General features: G+C 33.7%; 1 protein-coding gene across 2 annotated transcripts in view; it reads left to right on the forward strand.

The window, feature by feature from the left end:
- Positions 1–1,042: 1,042 nt before the first annotated feature.
- LOC106092192 (organic cation transporter protein) overlaps positions 1,043–12,441 on the forward strand; it is a 37,989-nt gene continuing 26,590 nt past the window's right edge. The window contains exon 1 of one of the 2 annotated variants that reach the window (XM_059368898.1): positions 1,043–1,061. The gene's annotated coding sequence lies outside the window, so the exon portion shown is untranslated. The remainder of the gene's footprint in view (positions 1,062–12,441) is intronic. The other variant, XM_059368899.1, reaches the window with a different exon arrangement.

Below are 12,441 nucleotides of genomic sequence, written 5' to 3' on the forward strand. Positions count from 1 at the left end.
TTTTCATCAAGCTGTTCTTACAGAGTACGAATTTTGTTAAAAAAAATTCAGCGATTTGCAGTAGTTGCTCGTTTGTTAGTTTCTCCCTGATGAAATGGCAGAGTATGCTGAACACTTTTCACTTTCACAGATCACATCTGGAGACAATTATTAACAAGTGCTACCACCCGAAAAACTCATAAAAAATTTCAACGATTTACAGTCGTTGCTCGTTTGCGAGCACACTTTTCACGTCTACAAATGGCTTTTAGACACATTTACTAAACTGCAAAACTTACTCACCCGTTATTACGCGTTCAATTTGAAAGCTTTGGAAATTTTTCAGCGTTGGTTATCCCCACCTAATGCTGGCGACATTTGTAATGTACTTTGCCATGTAAAAACTTCTTCCCAAAGAAATATCGCACTGCGGCACGCTGTTCGGACTCGGCTATAAAAAGGAGGTCCCCTATCATTGAGCTTAAACTTGGATCGGAAAACACTTATTGATATGTATGAAGTTTGTCCCTATTTCTAAATGGAATGTTCATGTGCAAATTTACATTTGCTCGTTTGTGAGTTCTCCCTGATAAAATGGCAGAGTATAGTGAACACTTTTCACTTTCACAGAGGATGTCTGGAGACTATTATTAACCAGTGCTACCGCCCGAAAAACTTAACTCATAAAGATTACAACGATTTGCAGTCGTTCCTCGTTTGTGAGGTTCTTTACGATAAAATGGCAGAGTACACTGAACACTTTTCACGTTTACAAATGGCTTTTGGACACAAAAGCCAAAACTTAATCACCCGTTATTACCCATTCAATATGCATTTTTTTTCAACAGACAGTTAGATTGGCATTTAGGCGATCTAACTGACGATTCTAAAGAAATGTGTTTTACGGTTTCAAATTGAATTGCCATTATGTTATGCCTATACGACCTAATGTAAATGCAACAATTATTTGCTGGTGTTAAAGAACATTACCCGTATAGCATTCAAGTCTTCCTGTATGGATTAACGTTTGCTCCATCAGTAGACGGAGTTCATTCAGAGCGATAAGACAACAATAAGCGGTAGTAAGCGAAAAATATAAAAAAAAACTGTGAAATATGAAATTTATTAATAAATAATAAAACTACAACTATCGGGCAATAGTAATCATAATAATAGAACAACAGCTATTTTAACAAAATTACGTGTATAAATACACGCAATTAAAAATAAAAGTGGAAAAATAGAAAGAGAAATTATGGGCAAAACAAGAATACACCGTAGACGAAGCAATAAAAACAAATTACACAAATCAAATTTTTTACTACACTCAACACATTGTTTACTTTTTACTAAGCACCTAAGATTAAATATCAAACACTATCAGTTAAGAAACTTGGTTTTTAAACGATTTTTCATGACTTGGTGAAATATGAGTAATTCCAATTTCGACCATATACAAAAGAAAAAAATTTATGAAAGTCAATGTCGATAGCCTTATTCTGTTGGGGAGATTTAGGCCCATTATATAAATTTTTAATTAGCATTGCAAGGAATATTTTTCGAAAATTTTCCCACAATTAAGAATTTATTTTTATTATTTAATTCTGTCGTAAATGGGACGGCAAAAAGAACACTCACTTTATGTGTCCTCCTTACTATAAAAAATAATATAAAATTTAAGGTGGTTTAATAGACCTACCTTGCTGAGGAATGTTTGGTATAATTTTTGTCAGCACGTTTGTTTACATAGAGGTTTTCTGAAAAACAAAAACAAAATAATAATTTTAAACTATTATTAAACATGATGTTTCAAAATATAAAAATAAAGCTGAAATTTTCTCTCAAGACAAAATGTCTATGAATTTTCTCTCAAGACAAATCGTCTATGAATTTTTCTCTTAGGACAAAATGTCTATAAAATTTTCTCTCAAGACAAAATTTCTAAAAAATGTCTCTCAAGACGAAATTTCTGATATTTTCTCTCCAGAAAAAATTTTTATGAAATTTTCTCTCAAGGCAAAATTTCTATGCAATTTTCTCTCGAGACAAAATTTCTATGAAAATTTCTCTCAAGATAGAATTTTTATGAAATTTTCTCTCAAGACAGAATTTTTCCTCACAAGACAAAATTTTTCTGAAATTTTCTCTCAAGACCAATTTTTTTTATGAAATTTTTTCTCAAGACAACATTTTTCTCTCAAGACAGAATTTTTTTGCAATTTTCTCTCAAGAATGAATTTTTATGAAATTTGACTCACAAGACAACATTTCTATGAAATTTTCTCTCAAAGCAATATTTCTAGGAAATTTTCTCTCAAGACAAAATTTCTATGAAATTTTCTCTCAAGACAGATTGTCAATGTATTTTTCTCTCAAGACAAAATGTCTATAAAATTTTCTCTCAAGACAAAATTTCTAAAAAATGTCTCTCTTGACGAAATTTCAATAATATTTTCTCTCAAGAAAAAATTTTTATGAAATTTTCTCTTAAGAAAAAATTTTTATGAAATTTTCTCTCAAGACAAAATTTCTATGCAATTTTCTCTCAAGACAAAATTTCTATGAAAATTTCTCTCAAAATAGAATTTTTCCTTACAAGACAAATTTTCTCTCAAGACAAATTTTTTACGAAATTTTCTCTCAAGATAATATTTCTATGAATTTTTCTCTCAAGACAGAATTTTTTTGCAATTTTCTCTCAAGAATGAATTTTTATGAAATTTGACTCACAAGACAATATTTCTACAAAATTTTCTCTCAAGTCAAAATGTGTTGACATTTTGACAAAATTTCTATGAAATTTTCTCTCAAGACAAAATTTATATGAAATTTTTTCTCAAGAAAAAATTTCTATAACATTTTCTCTCTAGACAAAATTTCTATGAAATTTTCTCTCAAGACAAAACTTCTATGAAATTTTCGCTCAAGACAAAATTTCTACAAAATTTTCTCTCAAGTCAAAATTTTTATATAAATTTCTCTCAAGTCAAAATTTTTATAAAAATTTCTATCAAGACAACATTTCTGTGAAATTTTTTCTGTGGAAGATGTGAAGAACTTCGGCTTTGTTCGGTGGTCTTCCCTGCCTTCTAATATTGCACTTTTTTATACCGACCACCTGAGGATGGGGGTATATTCATTTTGTCATTCCGTTTGCAACACATCGAAATATCCATTTCCGACCCTATAATGTATATATATTTTTGATTGTCGTCAAAATCTAAGACGATCTAGCCATGTCCATCCGTCTGTCGGTCTGTCTGTTTAAATCACGCTACAGTCTTTAAAACTGGAGATATTGAGATGAAACTTTTTATCCATAAGCAGGTTAAGTACGAAGATGGGCTATATCGGACTATATCTTGATATAGCCCCCATATAGACCGATCCGCCAATTTAAGATCTTAGGCCCATAAAAATCACATTTATCATCCGATTTTGGTGAAATTTTGGTCCGTGAGTTATGTAAGGCTCTTCGACACACTTCTTCAATTTGGCCCAGATCGGTTCAAGTTTGGATATAGCTGCCATATCGACCGATCCGGCGATTTAAGGTCCCATTAAAGGCGCATTTATAATCAGATTTCGCTGAAATTTGACACAGTGACGTATGTTAGGTTTTTCGACATCCGTGTCGTATATGGTCTATATTTGGATATAGCTTCCAAAAAGACCAACATTTTGTTCTACAAAATTCAACAATGACTTATTAGACCACTCAATGTCCGTGCCGAATTTGGTCCAAATGGGTCCATATTTCGATAAAGCTGCTATCGGGCATACATTATGCATTTTTCCCCGGATTATGACGAAAGGTGGTTTACATTATACCCGAGGTGGTGGGTATCCAAAGTTCGGCCCATCCGAACTTATCTCGTTTTACTTGTTCTTAATTGCAAGTTATTGGTAAAATTATAAGGAACACCATCCTAATTCATTGACCCAATATTGTAATGACTATTCACTTTTGATGTGCTCATTTTTATGACCTCCACCAAAGGATGGGGGTATACTAATTTCGTCATTCCGTTTGTAACACCTTGAATTATTTGTCTAAGACCCCATAAAGTATATATATTCTTGATCTTCATGACATTTTAAGTCGATCTAGCCATATCCGTCCGTCTGCCTGTCGAAAGCACGCTTACTTTCGAAGGAGTAAAGCTGGGCACTTGAAATTTTGCATTTTGTAGGTCGGTTGGGATTGTAAATGGGCCATATTGGTCCATGTTTTCATATAGCTGTCATTTAAACCCATCATGAATCTTGACTTTTTGAGCCACTACAGGGCGCAATTCTTATCCTATTTGGCTGAAATTTTGCTTGAAATGTTTTATTATGTCATATAAACCGATATTGGATCTTGATTTCTTGAGCCACTAGAGGGCTCAATTCATATCTGATTTGGCTAAAATTGTGTACAACGGCTTCTCCCATGCCCTTCAATATACGAGTCGAAGATGGCCTGAATCGGTCTATAGCCTGATGCAGCTCCCATATAAACCGATTGTTCTATGTATTTTACTTCTTGAGCCCCTAAAAAATGCAATTCTTATTCGAAAGTTTGCACAATGACTTCAACTATGGTCTCCAACATTCAATTCGATTATGGTCCGAACAACTTGATATAACTCCAATAGCATAGCAGTTATATTTTTTTATCCTTTGTAGGTCTAAAAAGAGATACCGGGAAAAGAACTCGACAAATGCGATCCATGGTGGAGGATTTATAAGATTCGGCCCGGCCGAATTTATCACCCTTTAACTTGTTTATTATTTCCTAAGACAAAGTTTCTATAAATTTTCTCTCAAGACAAAATTTCTTTCATTTGTGTGGAAGATGCGAAGAACTGCGGCTATGTTCGTTGATACTCCCTCCCTTCTAATATTCCACTTTTTTCTTAATTACAAGTTGTTGGTAAAATTATAAGGAACTCCTTCTTAATTCACCGACCTAGTACTGTAATGACAATTTGCTTTTGATGTGCAATTTTTTATTTTGTTTAATTTGTTTGTAATGCCAAAAAACTTTTATCCCATATCTTTGTCAATTGTTTTAGTCTTTAGAAAAAAGTCACCAACATAATATCGAGAAATACTAACTTCGTTATTCATATGCATGGCGAACAGAATAGGAAATTTTCTGCGAATTTGCCCATCAACGTTCCATTAAGTAACAGCGGAGATACAAATAGGGAATTTTTTGCATTGCAAAAAAACACTCTGTCATTAAAGCATCACAATTAAGTGATCGATGGCTTAATTGTTCATGTTCCTGTCAGTGTTTTAATTAAGCTTATCAAATTGAATGCACGCAATCCAATACAGCTTAATTGGTAATAGCAAACAAGGCCTATGCTCTAGGAATTCTAGCAAGTAAATGCAACAACAAAAATTTTATTGTTATACCCTCCACCACAGGATGGGATGACAATCCGTTTGTTACACATCGAAATATTTATCTGAGACGATAAAGCCATGTCCGTCCGTCCGCCTGTCTGTCCGTCTTTCTGTCGATAGCGCGCTTACTTTCGAAGGAATAAAGCTAACCGCTTGAAATTTTGCACAAATACTTCCTATTCGCGTAGGTCGGTTGGGTTTTTAAATTGCCCATGTTTTGCTATAGCTGCCATATAACCCAATCCTGAATTTTGACTTCTTGAGCCTTTAGAGGTCGCAATGTTTATCCGATTTGACTGAAATTTTTTTCGAGGTGTTTTATTATGACTTCCAACAACCATGCCAAGTATGGACTGAATCAGTTCATAACCTGATATAGCTGCCATATAAACCGATCTCGGATATTGACTTCTTGAGCCTCTAGAGGGCACAATTATAAAACGATTTGGCTGAAATTTGGCATGAAGTGTTTTGTTATTACTTTCAACAACTATGCCAAGTATAATCTAAAATTCTTCTTGAGGGTGCAATTCTTGTTTGATTTGGCTGAAAGCACACACAAAGGCACAAGAGCTTCTTCTATGACCTTTAACAAACGTGGCAAATACGATCTAAATCGATCCATAACCTGATATGACCCCCATATAAACCCTTCTCCCAATTTTACCTCTTGAAGTTTATCTGTTGCACAGTGACTGCTACTATGGTCTCCAACATCCAAACCAAATATGCCTCGAATTGGTTCATACATAACCTGATATAGTTTCAATAGCATTGCAATTCTTATCCATTGTACTTTGTTTGCTTATCAAGAGACTAGCTCGCCCTGTGGAGGTGGCGATCCTCGTCTAGCTCCTATAGTTGAGCAAGCTCGTTCCGGTCCAAAGGACCAATCGCCGCGTGAACATGAAGGCCATTGGTTACTTTAAGGCACCAATAACTCTCCTTGTCATATCGAGCATAGTAGGCACTCAGTATTTAAGCAAGAGCCGGTGCCGCCCGGCCTCTCACTGAGACCCTCCACTCGATACCGCTGATTATTCCCGGCTGCAATTGTAGCCACTCCGTATGGAGCATTCCACAATTCGCAACCTGTGGACGCGCCCGGAAGCTTGCAACAAGCTTCTCGTTACAACAATGAACACCACACAGATCGGAGCGCAAAGTTCCAGCTTAAGTTGTGCTCATAGTTAACCCGCGCCAGGATCGGTCCACTTTTAATTATGGTCGGTTTTGGGCTTGGGAAGCTTCCCTAGATACTTGGATCCAATTTTTAATATCATATTCTTACTACACTCTCGAATAGCCACATTGGGGTCTTATATTGCCCCGATTGGTCCACTTTTTACTTTGAGTGGTACACTTGGGGCCACGCCCTAATTACTTGGATCCAATTTTCTACACCGTATTCGTAGTCTACTCCCGAATACCTTTCACTGGAGTCCAATACTGTCCGATTGGTCCACTTTGATTTTTGGTGATATTTTTGGGGTGGTTTTGGGCCTTGGACGGCTCCTAGGTACTTGGACCCAATTTTAAATATCATATTCATGCTCTACTCCCAAAAACCTTTTATTTGAGTCCCATATTGATGCAATCGCTTCAGTTTTGAATTTTGGTTCTAATTTTGTGGCGGTTTTGGGCCTGGGGCGGCCTCCTAAGTACATGGACCCAATTTTTAATACCATATTCGTATTAAACTCCCAAATACCTTTCATGTGAGTCCCATATTGTCCCAATTGGAAAATATGTCCTGGCGAGGGCCTTTTGTGGGTGGGGAGGCCCCTCAGATATCAAGGAATACATTTTTATATCAGATTTGTACTCTACTTTTAAATACCTTTCATTTGAAATCCATATTGCCCAAAGTGGTAAAGGTGTCCTGTTGGATGGTATTTTTGGGGGTGGGGGACCCCTCAACACTTAGTGTGACATTTGAATGTCAAGTTTGTACTCTGCTCTTAAATACCTTCCATTTCATACCCATTGTGTCCCAATCGGTAAACATGGCCGTTCGGGTGGGTTTTGGGATGGGGCGTCCCCCCAGGTTAAAACTACTAAAATCATATTTAAGCTTTAAAACAAAAAATTGTAGCTTTAAAACTGCTGAAAAGTTATATTAAAATATGGCAAATGCTGCAATTGACGCTTAGAACTTCAAAAATTTTAAATGGTATCCTCAAAATTAAAATAATGTTACATAAAAGTCAACAGACTATGTTGGCTGATATCAGCAAACTTATTTGTTTGGGTGTACTGTGCCTGTTTTATATTTACATGAAGCAAACAATTAATAATAACATAATCTCTTGTCTGAATATAAAAGAAATTATTTGAAATATAAATAACTTTTAAGAAAACAGTGTTATTGTAAGTAGAAGTTCCTAGGCTATTATAAAAAGAAACCTGCAGCCCTTCCTCGCTCTCTCTCTCACACACTCTCCATCTCAACAACAACAATCTTTGTTGCAATACTTAACATTTCAGTGCCTTTGCTTATCAAACCAAACGGACAAAATAAGTGCCAATTACGTTTCAGTTAGTCAAGGCATTTCCATATTGTCTTTGTTGCTTATTTTTATTATTATTGTTGTTGTTGTACCCTCCACCATAGGATGGGGCTATACTAATTTCGTCATTCCTCTTTGTAACATCGATGTATTGATTCTTGATTGCTATGAGAATTTAAGTCGATCTAACCATGTCTGTCCATCTGCCGGTGAAAAGCACGCTAACTTTCGATGGAGTCAAGCTAAGCACTTGAAATTTTACACAAATATTTCTTATTACTGTAGTGATGGTTGGAATTGTAAATGAGCCTAATTGCTCAATATGTAAATATACCTCCCATAAAACTCGATCACCCGCTTATACTTCAAGAGTCTCTGGAGGGCGCAATTCTTACCCGATCTGGCTGACAATTTTTTTTTTCATATGACTTCTATACCTACTATGGTTCGAATCGGTTCATAACCAGATATAGCTTGCTCCCTCTAGAGGGCGCAATTCTTATACGATTTTGCATGAAAATTTCTGACCGCCCATAGTTGTCCCAAGTTTGTTCCGAATCGGTCATAGCTCCCTTAAAAACCAATCTTCTGATTATACATCTTGTTCCTCTAGAGGGCCCAATTTCTTTTTGATTTGGCTGCAATTTCGCATTATGATTTCTCATATAACCTCCAACATCTATACCAAGTATGTTTCAAATTGGTTCATAACCTCTATAGCTTCTTTATAAAGCGATCCCTCCTTTTGACATTTTGAGCACCTACAGGAAGCAATTCTTATTCAAATAAAAAGAAAAATCCATGAAGATGTTTGTTCTAACCTCGTATTATCCTTATTTAGTTTCTTCCCATAAAGAGAAACCCTGAAAAAAAAAACTTCACAAATGCATGGTGGTGGGTGTATTAGATTCGGCCCACCCGAATTTAACAATCTTTTACTTTTTTTAAATTTATTTTTTTTATTTGCCACAGATTGTTTTTATATTGTTAGAAACTTCAAAAGATAACTAATTCGCTGATTTTATAAAAGGAGCCACAAATGAAATAATGGTGCTATAGAGGGTTTTTTTATAAAAATTCTTAGGGAAATGAAATTTTGACAAAATTTTCTATGCAAAGGAAATTTTGAAAACATTTCCCACGAAAATGAAACTTTTACAAAATATCACATGGATATGAAATTTTACAAAATTTCCTATGGAAATGAAATTTTGAAAAAAATCCTATGGAAATGAATTTTTGACAAAATTTCCTATAGAAATTAAATTTTGACAAAATTTCCCATAAAAATGGAATTTTGAAAAATTTTCTCTTGGAAATGAAATTTTGACAAAATTTCCTATGGAAATGAAATTTTGAAAAAAATCCTATGGAAATGAATTTTTGACAAAATTTCCTATAGAAATTAAATTTTGACAAAATTTCCCATAAAAATGGAATTTTGAAAAATTTTCTCTTGGAAATGAAATTTTGACAAAATTTCCCATTGAAATGAAATTTCAAAAAAATTTCCTATGAAAATGAAATTTCGACAAAATTTCCCATGGAAATTTAATTCTTCCAAAAATATCCCATAGAAATGAAATTTTGACAAAATATCCTATGAAAAGGAAATTTTGAAAAAATTTCTTATGGAAATGAAATTTGGACAAAATTTCCCATGGAAATAAAATTTTTCAAAAATATCCCTAGAAATGAAATTTTGACAAAATTTCCTATAGATATGAAATTTTGACAAAATTTCCTATAGAAAGGAAATTTTAACAAAATTTCCTATAGAAAGGAAATTTTAACAAAATTTCCTATAGAAACGAAATTTTGGCAAAATTTCCCATAGAAATAAAATTTTGCCAAAATTTCCCATAGAAATAAAATTTTGCCAAAATTTCCCATAGAAATAAAAATTTGCCCAAATTATCCATAGAAATCAAATGTTGACAAAATTTCCCACTGAAATGAAATTTTGACAAAATTTCCGATGGAAATGAAGTTTGGACAAAATTTCCTACAGAATGAAATTTTGACAAAATTTCCTATATAAACAAAATTTTTACAAAATTTCCTTATAAGTTTAATTTTGACGAAATTTCCCATGGAAATGAAAATTTGAGAAAATTTTCCATAAAAATGAAATTTTGACAAAATTTCCTATGGAAATCAAATTTTGAGAAAAATTTCCATAGAAATGAAAGTATGACAAAATTTCCCATGGAAATGAAGTTTTCCCAAAATTGCCTATAAAAAAGAATACCACCCTTCGTCATATACCACCTTTCGTCATAATCCGGTGAAAACTGCATAGTTTATTCCCCTATAGCAGCTATATAGAAATATGTTCCGATTTGAACCAAATTCGGCACGGACATTGAGTGGTCTAATAAGTCATTGTTCAATGTTGTAGAACAAAATATAGTTCTTTTTGGTAGCTATATCCAAATATAGGACGATCTATATACGACACGGATGTCGATAAGTCGCCGTGTTAAATTTCTGCGAAATCTGATTATAAATGCAACTTTTATGGGACCAAGACTTTAAATCGACAGATCGGTCTAAATGGTAGCTATATCCGAATCTAGACCGATCTCGGCTAAAATGCAGAAAAGTATCGAAGAGCCTAACACAATTTACTGTCCCAAATTCCGGCGACATCGGACAATAAATGCGTTTTTTATAGGCCGAAAACCTTAAATCGAGAGATCGCTCTATATGGCAGCTATATCCAAATCTAATCCAATCTGGTCCAAATTGAAGAGGCATGTCGAAGGGCCTAACACAACTCACTGCCCCAAATTTCGGCGATATCAGACAATAAATGAGTATTTTATGGGCCCAAAACCTTAAATCGAGAGATCGGTCTATATGGCAGCTGTATCTTAATCTGGACCGATCAGGGCCAAATTGACGAAGGATGTCGAAGGGCCAATCTCGAAAGCGCGTTAAGTTCGGTCGGGCGGAATTTTATATATCCTTTGCCATAGATCGCATGTGACTAGTTCTTCGAATGAAATTGTTAAATTTGTAAGAGCTTTATCAAGTTATAGACCCACATGAACCGTACTTGTCATAACCGTTAAAAATCATAGAAAAATACCACCTCCAAAATTTCAGAAAAATCAAGTAATAATTACGCCCTCCAGAGGCAAAATTGGAGCTTTATTCCTTCGAAAGTTAGCGTGCTTTCGACGGAAGGACATGGCTAGATCGACTTAAATATCATGACGATCAAAAATATATATACTTTATAGGGTCTCAGGGCAATATTTCGAAAAGTTTCAAACGCAATGACGAAATTAGTATGCCCCCATCCTATAATGGAGGGTATGAATATTTCGTCAATATTTTATTTATTGCTATTTCTTTGTTTTATTGAGACACTGTGTGACGATATGGTTTTTTTTTTATCAGTTTCCGAGAAAAACGTTGGCTTACCCCAACAGCTTTGGGCTGGCACAGCTGTTTATTATTCTTTCTTCATAATTGGGAGTTTTTTGGAAATTAGTTTAACAATGTGATTGTTGTCTCTATAAACAAATAGTTTTGGAACAATTTGTTATGGTATTATTGGCATATGACTATAATGTAGAGTAAGTGCGTTATGTAAATTGTTGTTATAGGAAAAGGGCTTTAAACTTATTTTTTAAGCCTGTATTTTGTATTCCAAATTTTGGTATAGCATAATAAACCATTTTTTATCTAGAAATACCATGAAGGGCAATTTAAAATTGTGTTTAATGTTATTAAACATAAAACTGTATGCTTAGCTGCCACTTGCTTGTGTGTTTGATAAGCTGGCTAATTAGGGGAAAACACAAAGAAAGTATTTACGGCATAGTTTTGACAAGTGTTTTGTAGAAAAAAATTTTAGATTTAAAAAACACCATAATAATTTACCAATTAATTGGTATTAAATCATGTGATTGGATTTTTTATATAGTTAATGAAAAAGTCTATAACATGAAAGACATAAAATACATAAAAGACTTCTTAATACGTGCCGAAAATTTAATAGAAGTTGATAATTTGATCAAAATTTATATAAGTTAAAAATTCTATTTTGAAGATAAGAAATTTCCACATTGGAGTTCTTATTGTTTACATATTTGCGGATCCACATTTACTCAATTTTCTAAAATAAAAACGTTTGTTTATCTTGGCACTTCAGCTTTAAATAGCCTTAAATAAAAACAAACAATTGAATGTCAACATTTTCAGTCAAAAGACACTCCTGTGGTGTAGCTAGTAAATAAATAAGAACTTCGATGAAATTAGTGTCTAATCACTTTAGCTGTTTTTACATTATTTAAGATTAGGAATAAGGTCATTACAATTGTCTTTAAAAGAAAGTAACCGAAATTCTGATGAAACGTTTAATAGGTATATATATTATTGAACGGCCTAGTGTTTTATAATGACAATTTTATGATATATTTTACAGATATTTTGTCAGAGAAGCGACGAATATATATATGAAAAGTATTTTTTCGAAAAGAAAAGCCATGAAAATGAGGAATTAATTTTCAATAACAGAAGAAGAAGCATTAAAACAGCA

This window comes from Stomoxys calcitrans, chromosome 5 (genome assembly GCF_963082655.1).
Source record: "Stomoxys calcitrans chromosome 5, idStoCalc2.1, whole genome shotgun sequence".
NCBI lineage: Eukaryota > Metazoa > Arthropoda > Insecta > Diptera > Muscidae > Stomoxys > Stomoxys calcitrans.